Source organism: Cygnus olor, chromosome 11, assembly GCF_009769625.2.
Source record: "Cygnus olor isolate bCygOlo1 chromosome 11, bCygOlo1.pri.v2, whole genome shotgun sequence".
NCBI classification, from domain to species: domain Eukaryota; kingdom Metazoa; phylum Chordata; class Aves; order Anseriformes; family Anatidae; genus Cygnus; species Cygnus olor.
The window spans coordinates 17906886-17924484 of NC_049179.1; the positions used below are offsets into that span (position 1 = coordinate 17906886).

Sequence of the window (17599 nt, forward strand, 5' to 3'; positions counted from 1 at the left end):
TATAAACTAATGTTCATAATACACAGTAGGGTAGAATATTTAGAAAGTTTTTGCTCATCTACAACTAGGATACCTGTGTTAACAATAAATAATGAAACCCATTTCACTGGGAATGATTAGAACTCAAAGGAAAAAAAAGAGTCCAAAAAGAATGCTTGAATCGCTTAGGGCCTGCTGGAAAGCCTGTTTGCCAGTATGAACAGGATTAAGACCTGACAAAATTTGAGGAATCTGAGAAAAGAGAACTACTACAATCAAAGTGCAAAACAAGACACAAGAATACCAATGATTCGGAAGGTTGCCCAAGACACCTGAGTACAGCTGTATTAAATTACAGACTTTAAGTCTGCGAGTGCATCATCACTTAAGGTATCTGCACACTGGAAGAGAAGTCATTCTACCGAGATCACACCACTTCAAACAGTATTAAAACCGATTATGTTTAAAATGATAAACAAAATATTGCCTTTAAAATTATAAACAAAATATTGCCTTTGCAACTTTGTGAAATACAAGAGTGTGTAGGCAAATCTGTCAGGAAATTAAGGCTGTGTTCTTGAGTTCCACAACAAACAAAGGGTGAGCACTTCTCTTGGTGTTAATAATCATGAAATAATTTTCATTCTAAATCTCTCCTCTTTTATCAACACAGACAAAATACACAATGTGCCAGACTTCGCAGGACCCACAGGCAGACTGGAAGATCCTGCATCAATCGGTCTCGTAATTTAACCTTAAAAGGGTAAATGTTGAGCGTCTTTTCAGACTTGATGCAAACCGCTTTCATAGTTTGTAAGTCATCCTGAATTGTCCGAATGTGAACTTTTAACTCTGTCCTACATAGTTCTATCTCCAAAGAAGACTGCTGCAACTGTTGCCTCTCAGGTTATTAATGTTGTCATCCCTGACAATAAATGGCCAGAGGACCCGCCCTGAAGAGAAGTGCAAGACACGTGAACCACAGCTTTCACAGCAGCACTGCTGAGCCCCACCGAATACAGTCCTTGTGTTTGTATTTCACTCAAAGCTCAGTTCCTCATTTGAAGTGATAAAAACCCCACAAAACTGATGTGTGAACACCTTCTGAAGAGGGGGAAAAAAACAAAACACAAAAAAACTGTCATTCTAGAGTCCACCTCTTTAAGCGTGACATCTACAGATCGGGATGGATGTGTCAGAACACAATCCCAACACTTTGTTGTTGCCCTTGCGTAGTAGCTGTGAAGGCTTTTGCAAAGGTTACTAGCCTGTTGCTACAAAAGGGCTGAGCCTGGCAGCAGTGTGTGCTTTGAGAAGTGTGGGGATGTTCCAGATCCAAGGAGGTGCTGGACACTGCTGTGACGTGCCCGAAGTGAACTGCTGCAGTTCTAAAACACTAGAAATTAGAAAACACTCAGAAAAACAACTAGCACCCCTCCCTTTGGGTCACTGATGGGAACAGTATACAGGCTTCCTCAGTGTTTTCTTCCAACCTAAGAGCATGACAACACCTCATCCAGGCTGCACTTAGCTCACTATCTTTAAAAACATCCTCTGTTATCAGTTCTTCCAACACACCTATAAAATAAACTGAATGAGGAAACTGTGCTCTACTCTGCTATCTCTCAGAAACTGCAAACACACGTAAAACACTCACAACAAAGGATACACGAGCCACTGCTGTCCATGTAGGCAAGTACAGTTAATACTTGGATGCACGAGCTGTCCGTGCATACTTACAAGCACATGCTTTTGAGGAATTCCTGCTCGTATGACTGGAAAAAAAATGACATTGCCTCTGACTTTCTAAATCCTTTCCTGCAGTAAGGATTTGTGATCAGATTAGGGACTACCAGACAGTTTTGTTTATTTATTTATACAAAGGACAGTCAAGGTGAGCTGTATCACAGTATGTGACAGGGACTCTGGGCTGCAGCAAAGCCAGCTCAGCAATGCTGCCCTGGCTGCAATAAAGCCAGAGAAGGCTTAGATATATAAATACACACATATATTTTAAAAAAAAAAAAAAAGAAGAAGAAGAAGCAGCAGCAGCACAATTCATGTTTTTGATACTGGCAAAAAGTGGGAAGCACGTTGCTTCCCACTATGTTTCAGCTAGAGTTTGGCACATCTGAGCTACACTTTTCCACTCTTGTACCTTTTTTTGTAGTCTCAAGTCACATTCACATGAACATATAAATACACAGATCCTTACACACTGCGTATAGCAGATACTTACATGGATGGTCTCAAAAAAGAATATTCTTTTCACACACTAAAAAAATTATACAGAGTTATTTTAAATTCAGAACTGTTTGTATATTCCTTATAAGTTTATAAAACTCTCACTGTCCTCCCATGACTAACGAAACTGGAATTGAGAGAGTAGTCTATATTTATAACTCGTCTGGTTGCTCATGCCTATGGCCCTATTTCCACTCTCCGTTACTGTACACAGAGCTATGTGAGGTATTGTGGGTTCCCAAACTTCACCGATTTCCTAACAAGGCAGGCCTGTGTCCCGGAGGAACAAACTGGGGGCTGTTTCGTTCCAGTATTGGCCGAACTCAGAGGGAGAGGCCTTGAGCTCTGTGGTTTTGGCAGCTCTTCTTGAAACTGGTATTAGAGGCCATTTCTGTGCAATTACATGCCTAACTGGCACCGGATTGTGTATCAATGCTACTGATACATCATCTGCAGCACAGACCCAGTCACAGCCCGGCCCGTGCAGCTGCACACTTACCTTGCTGCCTTGGTTTGACTGCGAGCAGAAACACTTTGGCGCTCAGCTGAGTGCCTCCCGCAACGTTACAGACACACCTCAAGTACCCAGCAAATCCACACCACTGACATGAAGTCCAACAGACTGTTCACTGCCCTCTCAAAAGTGGGAGGAAACAAAAGCTAGAACTTGATCCAAAATCCTCCAGAGACTACCCTAGGCGCAGTAACACTGGCACACTCCAAAACCCAGAGGGGTGGAGGAGAAGAGACTGAATCAGGTACCAAAATGCAGTACAGTAAGAAAAAAAGATTTCATAGAAATGAGGGCTGGGTGGCCCTCGCAATCCATAGGAATATAATCCATACGGATGTTTCAAGATCTGTCAAAGAATCATGCAACCATGTATCATCATCATCATCTTTTAACCAAAACCAATTCACTGGTTCAGAAATCCTAGAGAGGACTGTCAGCCTTTACCATGCTAAAAGTACCTCAGAATCCACAGATTTTTAACACGTGCTGTGCACCTGTGGGGCATTGAAATTATTTCTGATTTGCAGATCTGTATCATGTATTATATACATTTATATTGCATATCTGATATAAATAAATGTTCATACAAATCACAGAATCATAGAGTACCTCGAGTTGGAAGCGACCCCCAAGGATCACCGAGTCCAACTCCTGGCTCCACAGAGGACCACCCAAAAATCAAACCCTGTCTGAGAACGTTGGCCAAACACCTCTTGAACTCAAGCAGGCTTGGGGCCATGACCACTTCCCTGGGCGCCTATTCCAGGGCCTGCTGGGTGCAGAACCTTTTCCTGACCCTCCCCTGTCCCAGCTCCATGCCGTTCCCTCAGGTCCTGTCGCTGTCCCCAGAGAGCAGAGCTCAGCGCCTGCCCCTCCGCTCCCCTCATGAAGAAGCTGCAGGCCGCCATGAAGCCTCCCCTCAGCCTGCTCTGCTCTGGGCTGAACAAATCAAGGGACTTGAACTACTCCTCATACGTCTTGCCCTCTAGACCCTTCACCATCTTTGCAGTCCTCCTTTGGACACCCCCTAACAGTTTTATGCCTTTCTTACATTGTGGTGCCCCGAACTGCACGTGCCACTCATGGTGAGGCCGCACCAGGGCAAAGTGGAGCAATCGCTTCCCTGAACCAGCTAGCCATGCCATACCTCATGCACCCCATGACACAACTGGCCCTTTCAGCTGCCAGGGCACGCTGCTAACTCATTTTCAACTTGCTGTTGACCAGAACCCCCAGATTCCTTTCCACAGGACTGTTCCCCAGCCTCTCGCCCCCCCAGGGTAGCCCCAGCACTTACTCTTGTTAAACTTCATGCAGTCGGTGATTGCCCAACCCTCTAATTCGTCAAGATCTCTCTGCAAGGCCTCTCTACCCTCAAGGGGGTCAATGGCTCCTCCCGATTTATTAATGTTGGCAAACTTACTCATTATGCCTTCAAGTTGTGCATCCAAGTCATTTATGAAAACACTGAAGAGAACTGGTCCTAAAACTGATCTGTGAGGAACCCCCACTAGTTACAGACAAAAGACAGAAGACAAGATTTTTCAAATTCAAAATAGGTTCTGGTGGCTGAGTTTGGGTCCAACTCTCAAGGAGTTAGATTCATTACAGTTATTTGAGCTATAACAAACCATAAAAATCAACAAACCCACAGCTCTTTCTATTCAGCTTTGCAGTCATAGAGAGCTCCCAACAGTAGCCACCACACCAAGCACTAAGAGAAGGCAGACAGACTACCTGCCCAGCACCAAAGGGGAAAGGAAGCAAAGAAATATTTCTCTTTCTGTGCAATTGTTTCGTGTTCTAGCCTCCACGTGGAGACTGAGGTGATTTCCACAAAAACCCCAAAGTGTTGAGCAGTCAGACCATATTCAAGTTCAGGATAATTTATCTGGGAATCTACATTTTCCACACACCAAAATGTGGTAAGATCTGGACTGTGCTTAAAAGATTAAGCCTCCATTCCTACTAACCAAAAGTATCACCAGGAAAGCAGCGGCCAGTGTGGTCAAATATGTCTAACTGAACTGTTAAAGTTTTCCTCCAGCAAAATACATTTGTCCTTTGTATTTGTCCTAGCTGAGAGAGAGAGAAATCACCCAAATCATCGTATAAAGCAGAACTAGATTTCAAAAACAAAAGATGGCCTAAGTCAACAAAAATGTATTTTGGTTAAGTGCAAACAAGTGCTGTTTTAATAGCTGAGCAGAGCAGCCTAACACATCACACTTCCAGACACAGGAACTCGTAAAGAAACATCACCATAAACCCACACAGAGCTCAGTGTCTGGTTTGTTTGCATTTTCTATGTGCTCAGAACAAGTACCAGCACGGGGAGAACCCCCAAACGTGTTTTGCAAACAATTAAGCCAACCCGAAACCAAGCGCTGGGGCTGAAGTCATCAGCCTAAGGAGGGCCCAGGCTCGCTGAGCTGCCCGAGCCGGAGCTCAGCACAGGCACCCAGGGGCAGCACCCCTCTTCCCTCCTGCCCTTTCATCCCAGCATCGCTGTCGCTGCTGTAGGTAGGCTGCAAAGCTGCTCTGCGCACCCGCAATCAGCATTACTTTAGTAATTATTTCCAGTTTATTCAACTTCTTTTTTTTTCCCCTTACAATAAAGCAGTCAAGATTGACAGACAACTCTGGTGAGTCAGACATTCAAAAGGTAAAGGCAATCTGTGCTTCTCACCACCTACACAGTAATGCTGCTGGTTTCTTTTCCATGACTGTGCATATCTGTAACGCAAGACAAACCTCCAAAAATCTATTAAGAATTCTTCTTACATTTCAAGAAGAAAAGCGATCTAAATTCATTCCAAGAAGCCAAAATTCACCTCACCTAGAGTGATTTAAATATGGATTTTTTTAAAAATCAGAATTATGGAGAAACTTCTTTTTTAAGGAAAAAGAGGTCTGAAAAACTAAATACAGCAAAGCTTATCTTTTGATTTAAAAAAAAAAAAAAAAAAACCCACAGGTTCCACACAGTACACACTCCATTAAACAGGGCTACGTTGCAGCAACTAAAACACAAATCCTTCTACAATTTAACTGACCCCTTACTAGAGTTTTTAAAACTCTCTTTTAAAGTTAAAATTCCACTGTACATTTCATTTATTTTGCAGAGGATTAGTATGAGGCATAGAAGCAGCAACATTTTACCTTTCCCAAAACAAACTATGCAATTCAGCAACAAAATAATTTATAATTTCATGCAGATACTTCAGACAGGCTGTAAAGATTTCACACAACTCCATTTGCCCTAGAAAGTATTAGGTTTATAGGACACCTACAAACACCTATAGAGAAAAGGCTAATTTCATGAATTCTAAGTTTAATTTCTCAGCGATGCTGCAGTAAACAAGATTACAATTACATTTTCCTCCAGCTATGGGTCATCGTGAGCCAGTAACTGCAGATACATTTGGCTGTAGAGGTTAAATGGGTGAAAGCACTGCTGTTCTCATTTTCAGGAGTCCACATGGTGTGCTGTCTTTTTACTATTCGAAAGTGCATCGTTTTCCTTCTACTTACTGATATTTTGAACCTGTCAGCCATGCAGGTCACCAAGTTCTCCTGGTCTACACTTACACTATACAAAGTGGACTGAGAACAAAGTATTTCTGGCTATTCCAGAGTTACCAATATCGTGTCATCCCCAGCAGCATCTAGTGTTGACGCTGAGAAATGCTGTGACAAAGAGTTATCTGTCACCTCGGTTCCAGATACTTGTGACTATAAAAGGAGCTCAGGGACTGGTTTTGGCCAGCCATACTGGGACCATGTAACGCTGCCATCAGAGCACACTCAATATGAGAAACGCTTTCCAATTCCATCATTAGAAATGACATTGCTCTCCCAATGTGTATGACTGCAAAATGAAGCAACAAACGGATCTGTCTCTATTCCAGCCATTGAAGGCCTTGCCTCCTCTGCAGTTATGTGAACATAAACTTCCATACACATTTATAAAAAAGTTTTCTATAATTACACAAACATTAGCCTCCAAATATTATTTAAAAAACACACTGATTAAAAAACATGCAAATCCAAATTAGCAGGTCTGAACCTTCAATGAAAAACAACAAAAGGGAACTACCAAATTATGGTAGATCCTGCTTGTTGATGGCTAAGAAACAAGAAACGGAGAAGAGGAAAAATAATCATTATTCTAGGATTTTTCCCCCCTTCAAAATTAAAAGCATTAAATTGGATGGGAACAGAAAAGCTGATTTTGTCTGCAGTCAAGTATGGAGAAGTATCATTTAAATTGCAAATTACAGAGCACCAGGTTTTTGCACGAAGTTCAAGGGTTTTTTATGGTTTGTTTTTAAGAATTAGAAATGACATGGGGAAAAAGTAAAAGGGTTGGCTTAGCTACTACCCTTAATATGTACTTCAGCCTAAATATGTCTCAGATTCGTTTGATGCACTTTATTTACTCACCATGGCTTGTTAAAGTGATGACAGAAAGTAAAGCAGCTCCTCAGAGATCATCCCAAAGGATGCAGTATCTGCTGGTGGCCACACTGGCGCTGGAGGATTAGCTGCTATAAGAGGCTCTCCAAAATGACTAGTTCCTCCCTCCTCCCCACATCATGTCCCTCTCCACAAAGAAAACTTTTAATCCATTCAGACCGTTCCTGGGAAGTTCTTTTCAACCAACAGTTCATTTGACAAACCTTCTGCCTCCCTTTTCCAGGTTTTAAAGAGCTTGCTCCTCCTACTCCCATCAGCTTCTTGGCCTTGGTTCCTACAAATTAAACTTCATGAAGGCTTAATAACAGAAAAATATATACTTCACGTTCATACAGTGCTTTTTAACCAGCAGTTCTCAGAACGCTTTACAAAGCATGAAATCTAATCAAGTGGTCGTTTTTATGTCCATTTTAAGTGGGAGAAAATAGATGTAGTACAACATGGCGAGCTACTCAAGGTTACAGCAAAAGATTTAGAAATAGAAGAAACTGATTGTCTTGATATACAACAGCCCCTGACCCTACATGACCACAGTGACTTCCTTTAAAAATGTAACGAAGCCCTGAAACACAGACTTCAGTACAGGATTACACAAGGCTATTCAGATGACCTGGCGTTCAGACATTTACTTGCCTGGCTGTTAGCACATAGCAGAGAAAAGACAAGGCAGAAGCCAGATACCTTTTTAAAAAGTGAATGTATAGAAATCAGCCTTTTGGGGGATATTTGCAAAAGGAAAAAAAAAAGAAAGAAAAAAAAAATCAGTGGATACATCAGTAACCACAAAGAAATAAATATTTCCACTCTAACAACGGACCTAGTCTGAAATTTAAAATACCTCTGTAATATCAGACTTCACATGAAAATAAGCGAGGCTTCTCAGACCAAACAGTACTGACCCAACGACCTAACCAAGGTACATGATCGATGCATACCTGTCAGCACAGGGTCACTTAACTGCAAGATTTAGCTTGGAAGGAGTATTATAAACCGCATTAGTGCGAAGGATGTGAAACAGTTTGAAGATTCCTTTAAGAAAACATAGACGAGGAAGCTTTTCCAAAAGTTTCTATCTTTGGTATTTTCACTCAAGGGCTCCTTGTTTTAAAACAAACAAACAACCCTCAAAAAAGTTGTAAGCCAAATGGCCTTACAAAATTTTAGTTTGTTTGTTTTTTAAATAAAAACAGCTACTGTTTCCTTTGCTGTGTCCTCTTTTTATTCTTATTTTTCAATCACAGATGCAGATGATGCCACTTGGGCGATCCTAAATGCTTACACAGTTGAGTATCCTTCCATCATGCCTAGAATTGATTTTAAGAAAAGATATCGCTGCCAAATCTAGCACCTGAGAGAAGCACGGTCAATCTAATTGTGTTTTTCATGCTCGCTGAAGAGAGATGGTGTGTGGTGGGTCTAGCCCAGCCACTTTGAGGCACACATCTCCTATACTCTCAGTCTCAGCTTTTTACCTCTGACTCTCACCCAACTCATCAACATACAGTATCTGCTATGCAGCCAGCATCAATCACTGCCGGATTTCCATGGCCGCCAACAGCCACGCGGTTAAGCGGTGGAGCTGTGTGCCTCCTGCCTCAACACCGTGCTGGGGCAGCGACAGGACATCACCCATGGCGCGACCAGGGAACCTGAAGACGACGTGACCTGCTATGGCTGCACAGCCCGGGACACAATCCATACTGTCTGAATCCCAACTGGGGAGATTTCTCCAAACTGTCTTTTTTAAGATTAACAAATGTATCTGGCTTAAAATATTATCATTCAGAGAATGACATTACCAGGTCATTGTGTTCCTGTGCATTAAGTACCTCTGAGGAAAGATGATTTAGAGCGTTTTGTGGTTCTCAGTACAATAGCTAAAAGAAAAAAAAAAAGGCTCAGCACAAAGAACTTAATAGCAATGTCTCTGGAAACCAAAATCTGTTTAAACGTAGTTTGAAATCTGCCAAACTAAACTTAAAAGAAACTCTACAAGCCCACAAGCCCCTTGGCCAGTTTCTCATTCCCTCAGATTTCCTCTCTCTTGCAGCACAGCAGCGTATAGCTTTGCTCGCATCTCTCTTCTCCAGACAGATGCGGACAGCACCCTCTTCACCGTACCATCAGTTTTTTTCCTGCCCCCCCTTTGGTCAAATTATCCTCTGCAGCCTCTGCCTGTAGCACTTAAATAACTTCTCAAGCCTCCTCCCTCAGACTCCAAAAATGCTATCTCATCAGTCATTCCCTGCAAACCACTAATAAAGTATCACCACGAACTTCGTACCTCCCAAATGTCAATGCAGCCCTACTGGCAACCCTACCAATAACCAGAAGCTACAAAGTTCATGCCGCTCATCAAGCTTCTGCTGGTTTAGATCAGGGCTAGTGCGATAAATTAGCAGTGTTGACACACACCCAGCAAACTAAAGGACTGCTGAGCTCTAATATCTGAAGATGAAGAGTACAACTAAGAAGTATTCAGCTGGATGTCTGATCTCATGGTCTAAGTTATGTTCCTAGTGAAGTACTGCAGCATATATTGTTTTATGGGCAGTACCCTACTCATTTATAATGTGTGCACCGTAAATCAAAAGACTCAACACAAGAGAAATTGAGCTATAATTACATTTAGAGCTAAATGCTTTTGAAGTCTAATCATTCACAATAAAGGGCTGGCAGGCTCTTCCAAACAATCTCCCATCCAGAGTGCTGCGGCTTCCATGGGATACACCATGGGGGTAAGGAACAATGCACCAGCCAGCCCCAAAACGCATTTTTAATAAAAACCTCCACTGGTTAGATTAAAAAAAAGAAAAAACAGAACTAGGTTTTATAAAATCTCACGTACTTCCATTGTTCTATCTGTACCTACATAGTCTCTTCCATAGCAGTAAGTGTGCAATGCTTGCTCCTGTTAACATATTTTTGCCAAGGAAGAAAAGCAGACTGCAATGCAGGCAGATGCGTTTAAAGAACTTTCTGTATAGGTTCATTGACCCTGTGTGCATCCTAAATCCAGCAGCTGAAAAAAGAAAAAAAAAAAAGAAAAAGAAAAAAAAAAAAAGAAAAAAGAAAAAAGAAGAGAAGAAAAAAAGAGCCGCCTTCTATCGTTTCATTCACCACTCGTTCCCAAACATTCAAATCAGCACCAGCGCGGCAGGGAAATCCAATCAGGGTAATGCTCCCGCTCTGCAGGGCCGCGCAGCCGCGTGACGTGTGTTTATGAGCCTGGAGCAGCATCACGAGGCACGAGGCATGGCCCCGCTGCGCCCCTGGTCCCGCTGCACCCACGGCCCCCGGGACCCGCTCCATCGTGGGCAGGGCCCTGGCCACCGCCCCCTACCACACGAAAGCCAGGCAGCACGGCACATCCTCATAGAAATCATTTTTCCAGAACTGCGTGCACGTACCCAAGTATATTAACAGTATGTTTTTATGCTGCTAACATTTCAGCTTGCATTTCTCAACTGCAGACTTCGGTAAAATTAAAGGGAAGCAGAGGCAGCCATTCAAGGCATGGAAAAAATGCGCTTTTAGAAGCATGCATGAACAAAACAAAGCAAAATTGAAAGGCAGCTCTTACCATAGCCTCAGTTTGATTCTGCAGGTATAGATTTCTCTCCATAAAAATCAATAAAAGATTATTTTAAGCTATTTGATTTCATTACCTTGTATCAAATCTCTGTTCTGAATGGAACATCTGAATCAATTTGTAAAGCTTCTACAGGCTACGCTGTCGTAGGCTTTCAAGTGTCTTTTCTCTGCCTCTCTTACCACAAAGAGATAAAAATCCCACACTGGATGTTATTTGATATTTCTAAACAAGTACCAGCGGATTTTTTTTTTCCTTTACCCCTCTGATTCTTTTCACTGATGTTTCAGGAGGAAGGAAAAAATAACCGCGAATCACACACAACAGAGGGCCAGTTCGACACTGCAGAAACTCGCTTCGTTGGGTATCGTTTCCTCGAGATGCACCAGGCTGCGAGAGGTGTTGGTAAAAAGCCAACAGGCTTCGTGAGCCTGGAAGATGCTCAACGCGTACCTGCGAGGTGCTCGGCGTGCCTCGTCTGCAGCTTCTGACACCCTGCGAGCTCCCCGAAAGGCACCGCTTTGCTGCAGTGGTAACCGAAGAACTAAGCTGTCCTATTTCTAGTACTGAAAGAGGAAAACATGCTGAATTAAACAAAGACACATGCACACTGCGCACTCCTCATACTGAGGCAATGGGGTTTCACCACAAAAGACACACATTTCTGATCGTTTAATACATTAAAAAAAGATGGCAGAGTGGGTTTCTGTGTAGTGCTCTGAATCATAATGAGAGGCTTATTAAAAACCGAGCAGACAAAAAGAAATGTCACGGCACCAAGATTATTTCTGATATCTGCTTTAAACAACATATTGCAATATAAATAAGGAATGACGTTTCAAAGACATTTCAAAGCCTGGGTTTCTCAGATTCCCCCAAATAGATAACGTCCCTTTAGTTAAACTGCTGCCTTTATAACCCAGCCAGGGCATCCCATGTCCCCACGTTCAGCAAGGTCACGATCCTGTTTCTTTCCCCGTGGTACAATTCCCTGTGCCAGGGCCGGAGCCGCACAGCTCCGCTCCCCGAGCACGCACTCGGCTCCCCGCAGCAGCGCGGGGTTGCAGCACCACACAGCTCCACACCTCGAGGGCCGCAGTCGCAGCAACCTCCCGCAACCCTCTAATTCGTCTGACTTGCCTGCATCCTCAAAATGAGTTAAAGTGTGAAAAATCCTAATAAAGATCATATCGGCATGAACAAACTTGGCAACAAATAAAAACATTGAGAAAAGAAAACACGAAGCATCAGATTTATAATCAGTTAAATAACCGCTATTCAACCTAATGCCTGTATTTTGTTTTTAATTATTAATTTTCACATGGCTACTGTGAATTACTGTAAGACTGCTTTGTCCTCCAGAACACAGACACTCCTATCTGCCAGGTAAGCTGGTGTATGTAACACCCCACCAGCAAGAACTCGTATCAGCACATGCATTTACATTTCAGGGGAGGGAGGACTCGGTGGGACCACAGGGGGGTTATTTGTTTTTTTATTCAGAATAAGAAAGTGAAAATGAATTCAAATACCTCCTTTTCTTGGCAGCAGGCACTGCATTGTTAGCATCTCAGCCCACTAGTCTGAGCACTGCAGCTGCCGAGAGGAAGAAATAAATAAATATGAGCCCAACCCTAACAGTAAGGCATTTCAAAGGACAAAAGGATATAAAAAGAAGAGCTGCAATACATTTCGGTATAGCCACAAGTGAGATATCCTGAATTCCTGCAATTTACAGCCACTCTAAGATTATTCCTATTTTTTTTTAAGCTCCTTACTGTAAGTGCTGCAGATCAGTCAGATGCTACCCAGCCCTTGCCTCCCCACCCTGTTTGCATTTGCTGCAAAGGCCGTCCAGCACGCACCGCGTCGCAGCTGCCGCTTCTCTTCCACCGGGGAGATACCCAGCACCTCTGGAAACTCAGGTAGCAAATCCAGGGGGCTTTAGATGCAATCTTGTTTTAAACACACTGAATAATAATTCATGCCAGTGATTTCACAGCTGATGTTGCAACTGAGGGACTTTATGGCTTCTGTTCTGCTCTTTAAATCACCCGAGCAGAGCCCATCAGCCAGCCCAGGTCGGTGCGAGCCAGGCAGGTGATGCCAGAGCACCGGGCACGTGGCCTCCTGCTCTGGGCTAGCAAACCAAAGGAGATGGGATGGAAGATGTTCCAGAACTTCCAAAGTCTGTGTTTGTTGTACTTCGGTTGTCTCATCAACGAGAAATGCAAACACGAACTGCAGGAGGGACGTGACCTTACCCCTGTCTGACGCAGTGAGGAAGTGACAGCCTTGAAGACAGAGGTGACAGCCCGGATCCTTCACAGACAGGACTCATTTCTAAAGGGATGCCTAACTCCTGCTCACAAAACCCAAGCCTGCTGAATTTAACCTGGAAGGCCAGAAGCCACTGCCACCAAGAGCCCAAAACACCAGCACCAGCGGGGCAGCCGCCGGGAACCAGACGCAGGGCAGGGAGCACGGCAAGGAGATTTTCATACCAGTGTTGTGCTCTATTTTACACCGTGTAACCTTGAGTTGTACGGTTTGAGGATAAAATTTTTATAGAAAGGAGAGCAGACAATAGCATACACTTGCATTTAAAGGCTTTTCAGCAATCCACCTTGTCCATTTTTGGAGTGCTGTGAAAACTGTGCTGGCACACACAGTAGAAGACAGATTTACTGTAACAAAAAGGATGCCACTAGGTGTTTCATTTATCTAAATACCATATATTCTGGACAAGTCCAAAGGAAATCTTATTAAACTGGTAAAAACTCACCAACAGGCCAAAAACATTTTTCTAAGCAGTACTTAATTCATGATGCCTCAGAAGTAAAAAAAAAAAAAAATATATATATATATATAGTTTTTGAACACATGATGATTAGGATGATCACTCGGAGTAGAAATGCTTTGTCTACCTTTACAAAGCGTGGGGGGATGAGAATGGAGAAATGACTTTCTGAAGAACAGTTACTGATGATTTGGGAAGCCAGAACTAGGATCAAAGACAGACATTGCTGGTCTCTCTCCACAACCAATGCAAAGACGTGGTACTTTAGATACGGGCACCACACAGTATGTGAAAGCCTTTTCTTTTTTTCCTTTTAAAAGAAAATGACACACCTGTAATTTTCACTCAAAACAGAGTTCTAAGAAACAAATAAAATCACTAGATTAACCTCAAAGATTTAATATTAAGTTTTTAAATACAAAGATTTAATACTAAGAATTCACCAAGCAGAGATGCTAATTGCTACCCTAGCCGTACGGACCCTAACTTTCTACAAGTTTACCCTAACTCCTTACATTGCTTTTATCAGACCCACAATACTCCAAACATTTGAAGAGGACTGCAACAAAACATATTAGAGCACGAGTCAAAGGGATGAGCACTAATGTTGTTCTTCAGCTTCCATCTAAAGACCTGTCAGTTTTGCTCGTTGATAAACACACCAAGTAACTGCGTGTTCTGACTGCCGCTGAAAGCAGCACATGTCATTTTTCACAGAAAAACACAAAAGCCGCTAGTAAGCTGCCACCCTGCACTATCCATGAGTACCAATTTGCATTGAATTCAGGAAAATTAGTCAAGTACATCTGTCCTAGAAATGCGTGCTATCACAACAAAGCAAGGTTCCTCCACGCACACATCGCCTCCAGAATATTCTGCTTCCCCAGAGCACGTGCATCATTTACACAATACCATGAAATTTATATAGAACAAATAATTCCTGCAGAAATTGCCAAGAAGTTTCACAAAACACTTTTTTGACAGGAAAAACCTGGTTATGAAGTTCTTCTTCAAAACAGAAGACTACTAGAAGTGTAAAATGGAAAAAAGGAAAATATTTAAACCATCTTGTTTCAGCACAGATCGGCAGAAAGGTAGCTAGCTGTAGGCTTTTGTAACTTGAATGCTCTAAGGATGCAAAGCAAGGGCATTTACAAGAGAAACAAGTAAAACATGGCCAACAGATGCTGTTTGAGAAGGGAAAAGTAGATTTGGGGGCATACAAGCCTTTTTTTTCAGGTCAGATGCATCCATTCTGCTAAGGGACTGAACTAGTATTTGTTTTTACCATTGCTTTTCTTTAGCCAGGAGATAACGTGTATCCCATCTGACCCTGGAACGGAGTAGACAGGAGAATATTCAGAAAGATTTGACAAAGCTCGTAATAGGAAGAATGTGCTCAAAATGAGAGTAGAATTTAAACACTGGTAAACTAGGTCAAATTACTGGAGGGGAGAGTATCCTGAAATACACCAAAAAGTAACTATTATAATTTCCACCTCAAATAATTTAAATGATTAATAGCAGGAGTTAGTAAAAATGAATTAACTCCTGCAACTAATTCAATTCCATTGTATTTCCTTAGGGTGTCTGGATTTTTAAGCTTAGTACCCAAAGACCATTACGCTTTTACTGCAATACCCTGATGGACTTGTAGTTTTACTTCTTTTTTTTCTGGCCTAAATCTTTCCTAGTTGTTCCTATTTATCAGCACCTTCTCTGAAGCTCTCTCTCCACCAGGACCTGCATGGAGGCAGGCAGAGGATCCGACTGAGCTCCGCATGCTGCCGCGACCGGAAGCAATACTGGGAACCATCAACCCCACGGGGTTCTGCCACCCGTACATCACTCGAGCAACACCAGAAACCCCACAGCCTCCCTCATGGGCACAGCAATGCCCAAATCCAACCCACTGTCGGCCCTATCACGGCTGTAAACCTCGTCACAAAGGCTGGTTTACAAGCAGCTCTGGCACTCAGGGAAATAAACGTGAGCACGCAACGAGCACGTAATGAGCTAGGGCCCTGCCAAGCCAGCATGGCCATGGAGCGGGGTGGCTGCCGGGCAAGGGGTCCCTGTTCCCATCCACAGCTCCACTCCCCAAGAGGCAGAAAACCACTTCTTTGAACCCAACGCCTCCCCGCGTCCTGCACCGTGCTCCCCAGGTGTTGGGACAGCCACCCCTAGGTGGAAAACCCCAAGGGCAGCTTCGTGCGGGGACAAGGAGCAAGAAGCTCTAAGCTGCTCGCCTCCCACCACTGCACCACGTGTGTCTCATGGCCACGGCAACCCCGTCCCCTTCACGAGCGGGGAAAAGAGCTGCAGGGACTTGGCTTCCCAAGGGCTTGCAGCCGCACAAAGGAGCTCAGAAGGGCAGACCTTGCCCTGCTGCCCTCCACCCCTTCCTCCGCCTTCCCTGTCCTCCAAAACAGACCTTGGCCTCTTCTAAAAGGTGGAAAAAAAAACACCAAAATAACCCACCCTCCAGCAACCCCAGGTTTTTCCCTAGAGAACGATTACAACAGCTCCCGCATTAACGAGGAGAAACCCAAACTTAGAAGAGGTGCAGCATCCAAACATACGCTTAAACACACCTCGCTCCTGAAAAGGGTCTCACTGTTTTATTCCCTCCAGGAGGAGACGCGGGCTGACCTCGTGCTGCCGGGGGCTCTGCCTGCCCTGCAGCATCCCGTGCCCACCGGCAGCATCCTGCCACCGGCAGCATCCCCGCGGTCCGTCGGCAGAAGCCAGCCCTGCTCCGCAGAGAGGATCCTCGGGACCAGCCTGTTATTCCAGGCAGAAAGCAGTAAACAACCTCCCGGGGCTGGAGACAGAGGTAAACCCCAAAGATGTGCCATGTCCTTGCTCAGGCGAGCGTATGCAGGAAGTAAACACAACATGGAGCTTTTGAGGCTGTGCTACAAAAACCTAAGAAAGCAGAAGCGAAGAACGCTGCTCCTATAGGAAAGGGGAAAAAAAATAAAGGCATATGTTTCTCCTGAAGGACGTTACAAATTTGTTTAAAACAAACTATTTTCATGGATTACAGAAAATAACTCCACTCATTTTCTATACAGACCAATTTTAATACAGATTCTTCCCCTCCTTGCTTTTATGGGGTTTGCTTGTTTCCCCAAGAAAAAAACAAGGGGGGTGAGGATTATCGATGCACTGAAATTAGCAGTGTTTTCCACACATACAGAAACATTGGAGCAAAACCGAGGCTTGGTATTTACCCTGATAACATACAGATGAAGGACGAACATTCCCAACGCAGCTGCCCCACGGGGGAGGATTTTTCAATTTGTTTAAAATGGTATTTGACCACATTATGTTGCTATTCATGTGATGTCACGCCTGTTGCAAGACACAAAATGTGGTGCTCAGGCTCGCATCTAAGGCAGCTCTAACCGGGATGGGAGGATTAAGTTTGGTCTCTTGCGAGAGAATAAATTATTGCTGAAGATGTTTACACAATGCAGCTTCATGAGCCTGAAAGGTTGCTTTCAAAAGAGGCCCGGGCCCCCGGCCGGAGGAATGCAAGCGCAGCCCGTGCGGGGAGACAGCCCGGCAGGGCAGCCCCAAACCCGGCGGCTCAATTTCGTCCTCTGTGCTGCACTTCAGGTGCCTATTTTTGGGAGGCACAGAGTTGTGTGTGTTTGTGCTGTAACTAGCTAGCTTTGAAAACATTTGGAGCATTCTAGCCACGACGGGCTCCGTATCAGGTTTTAAAAGCAATCTGCGTTATAGGAAACGTTAAAAAAAGGTCGCCCACCAGCAGCAGCCCGGAGCACGAGGAAAATTCTAAAAATCGGATCACCGGGAAAAACATTGTCCTTTATTATCACGGCACAACTACACAAAGAAAACAGCCCGGCTCTTCCCAAGTCACTAACAACACACACAGTATTACAAGGGAGCCAAAATTTGGCCTGGATTTTTCCCTAAGTGCTTCAGAGGAGCACAGCCTTTCTTAATTTTGACACAGCTG

At 43.7% G+C, this 17599-nt stretch overlaps 1 protein-coding gene across 5 annotated transcripts in view; it reads right to left on the reverse strand.

Moving 5' to 3' along the window:
- IGF1R (insulin like growth factor 1 receptor) overlaps positions 1-17599 on the reverse strand; it is a 180621-nt gene that overhangs the window by 57116 nt on the left and 105906 nt on the right. The gene's annotated exons all lie outside the window — the stretch shown is intronic.